Here is a 3,789-nt window from a genome sequence, read left to right as displayed (position 1 = left end):
TCTCTCTCTCTCTCTCTCTCTCTCTCTCTCTCTCTCTCTCTCTCTCTCAGCAATCTATTCTCCAGACTAATCTAGATGTCTATATAGTCACAACTCTCCTTGAACTCCTGGACATCTGGCCTCCATATCCTAAGTGCTATGATGACAAGTAGGCACTGCCATCTCCAGTTTATTCTGTGTTGGACATGGAACCTGGAGAATCTTCATCTTATGTTAGCATTGTACCAGCTGAACTACTTCCCCAGTCTTGTGTTGTACCTTCTTTAAGGGTCCTCTTGGGTAGTGGATAGATTAAAGTTCAGCCACTCTATGTAGAATATAACAGGTATGCCTGTTTTTCAAGTATTGCCCATGGCATAACATTTCTTACATGTACCTAGTTCAGAATCATATGGAGATAATTAATTAGGAAAATAGAAGTACCTAAGTCTTCAATGTAAGTAGCAATTCCTGGGAAAACTCACATTTTCCATAGTAATCTTTATTCTTAAGCACAGTTCCTCTGCCAGGACCCAATGAGTCTATGGTACCTCTTGTCAGAAAAGAACTGCCACATACACTATAGACCTGCCCTTACATGGCACTTGCTCTGCAACTCTGGAATTTGAAAGGATCACATTCTCAGATAAGACCTTCCATAGCAACCTCTATATTGTGACTCTGTCCTTTCTTGTTGGATAAGTTGAATCTGATGGCATGTATTATGTTTGGGGAGATATGGATGAAAATCTTCTTTGCCTGCATAGGCTGTCAGAAATAAATAAAATTATCAGTCACACATAAATCTGCTATGGTGAACAGTGTGGGTTTATTGGGCTCACTTGCCATGACATGGGAGATGAGATATTTATAAATGTATGGTAACTCCCAAACAGCCATAAATATGCAAAAAACTTACTTCACAATGGATTTTCATCCATTGTCCATAGCTGCAGAAATGGCATCCACCCCTTCAAAAGTCTGCTATCCACAGACTCTACCACATGCCAAGGCCCTAAGAATCTAGGAACAGAGCTATACACAACATGGAAGCAAGTCCAAGGGGACCTGCTTGGAATCTTAGGCAAGAATCTAATGACCTTCTCTATCCCTCATATGAGGTGACATCACCATTACCAAGGTCAAGTATATTTTATAATTAATCACAGTTGTTTTGATAAGCATTGTAAAGGCTATTAAATTTAGAGGACTGCATTCTCCAAGAGCTTGTGACTGTGAGGATATCACTGTCACCATTTTAGAACAGTGTTTCTACAGAAGTCTTTAGCACTACAGCAGAATACCTACCACTTCTGCCCTTACTCTAAGTCTATGTATTCCATAAGGGTAGCCATAGAGCGAAATGAGAAAACTGGATATCAACTTATGAAGTATGCAGTGCCTGGACATGCTTTGCAAGCTCTCAGTGCTTGGTTGCTTAGAAATCTAAAACATGATGATCCATTTCCTTCATAGTATATGTATGTACATTAATGTGTAGTTTTGACTGATTCAAAGAGTTGTATCTGGACTCAGATGTCAGCTGAGATGGTCAGTGCACATTGCATGTGCTTCCCATAGTTAAATATTATTTTTTTCTTTTCTTTTATATGCTCCATTATTGTTCAATCAATTGGTCTAAGGAGTGAGGCCTTACTCCTAGGCTTTCGTTCTGTACAACTGTATGTCTGGTGTCCATGTGTGACAAAGTATTAACAGATATGTATAGATATATACTTTTTCATTACCCCATAGCTCCTGACATGGAACTACTAAATTCATTAGAAGTTCATCACTAATAAGGTTTATGACTTATTATGGGCCAATGATGTGATCAAATATTCACTTATGTATCAAAAAGCATCCAAGAAGATCTTAATTAGAAATATAGTCAAGTTTCTAGGTACTGAACATGGAGAGAGATTGATGACTCATCGGGAGAGAGTGTCAACATCTGTATCAAACCTATGCTTTTAATATACCCTTTTCCATTTCTTTCTTCCTATATCATTATGAGGAACATATCCCTGCATTCACAAGCCTTTAAAACAAGTGATTCAACAATAGGAGGAGACTAGAAACCCAGATTGCTGAGAAGTTGTCCTACAGGGCTTGGAATTGATATCCATGGTAGGGGACAGTCTTTCAGATTTAACCCCATCAGCTCCTGGGAGTAACTGTGGGAATTCAGATGAGTGCTCAAGCAAACTCTTTGGGTCTGTAAAAAAAACAGAAGATTTTCATGATGTGGACAACCTATGTACCAGTGTGAGAAGTGCTGTGAGCATGCAAGAAATAAAGAGAGTTGAGGAAGTACCTGTGGCAGCAATTATTCATCAATTTGTTAGTTTGATTATACAAATACTAGACAAGCACTAACTCCATGAAGGAAGGGTTAATTTCAGGTCATGGGCAAAAGAGTTTATTAAGATGGGGAAGGCATGGTACCAGAATTGTAAGGCAGTTGCTCAAATTACATCTAGAGTCATGAAGCAGAGGGAAATTAGTGTTGATAGAATTACAACCTATGATGTGGTGACACTCATATTTAGCTCTTTCCACTACAATTAACCAAATAAAGAGAATCTTTTATAAATTGGCCCAGAGGAATGTTTTCCTTCTGAAAATACACTAGGTTACCCTCTGAATAGGTTTGTGAGAGATGAGTTGAATTTAAATGGGAATAGCCTCTCAGTGTGATTGGTATCATCCCCCATAAACTAAGAATTCATATTAAATATGAAGAGGAAAATGAGCTGAGAAACAGCATTCATTGCTCTCTGCTTTCTATAGATACAATGGGACCAGCTGTGTCACATTCCTGCTGCTATGACTTTTCCACCAAGATGGACTATATATACTTCAGAACTGTGAGCCAAAATCGACATGCTTCCTGTTCTAGTTTCTTTTACATTGCTATAACAAACACTATGAATAAATACAGCTTAGGAACAGAGTTTTATTTGGCTGACACTTCCAGGTCATAGAACAATACTGAGGGAAGTCAGGGCATGAGCTGCAGCAGGAACTGATGCAGATACCATGGAGGAATGTTGTTTACTGGCTGTTTACTGGCTTTATGGTGCTACATTTCTTTTATATCCCAGGCCCATCAACCTAGGCATGGTGCTGCGCATAGTGTAATTGACCCTCACATATCAATCTTTGTAACCTCCTTCAGTCTAGGCAGGCTGGTTCAGACCATACACCACTGAGGCAGGGCCACCTGCAGTGCTGCTTCTTCAACTCAACTAGTTTCCTTTGCTGTGACACTGTCTGCCACCTGCCATGAGGCGAACCGGTTCTCCAAGATTTTCCGGAGTTATCTACTACCTGTGAATCTGGGGAATTACTGCTAAAAGGCTGTGTTGACAACGTCAAGAAACTTGGCGTGATAGGGAATGGGTTTCCCTCCTTATAAGCGCAGACTCTTTATTAAACATTCGAACCTTGAACAGACTAGCATATCTTGGTTTCCATTATTTCTCGACCCGCCTAGATTCCCTCTTCTCTTTCAGCTCCAGTTGCCTCCCAGGCTCGAACCGGTACATGAGAGCCGCAGGCCGGCCCCAACAAATCTTCAATCAAGAAATATCCCAGCCGGGCAGTGATGGAGCAACCTTTAATTCCAGCACTCGGGAGGCAGAGGCAGGCAGATTTTTGAGTTTGAAGCCCGCCTTGTCTACAGAGTGAGTTCCAGGATAGCCAGCGCTATATAGAGAAACACTTTCTCGGAAAACCAAAAAAAAAAAAAAAAAAAAAAAAAAAAAAAAAAAAAAAAAAAAAAAAAAAAAAAAAAAAAAAAAAAAA

The sequence above is a fragment of the Mus caroli genome, chromosome 1 (assembly GCF_900094665.2).
Source record: "Mus caroli chromosome 1, CAROLI_EIJ_v1.1, whole genome shotgun sequence".
NCBI classification, from domain to species: domain Eukaryota; kingdom Metazoa; phylum Chordata; class Mammalia; order Rodentia; family Muridae; genus Mus; species Mus caroli.
The sequence above is the reverse complement of the archived record's forward strand: the minus strand, read 5'-3'. Positions refer to the sequence as shown.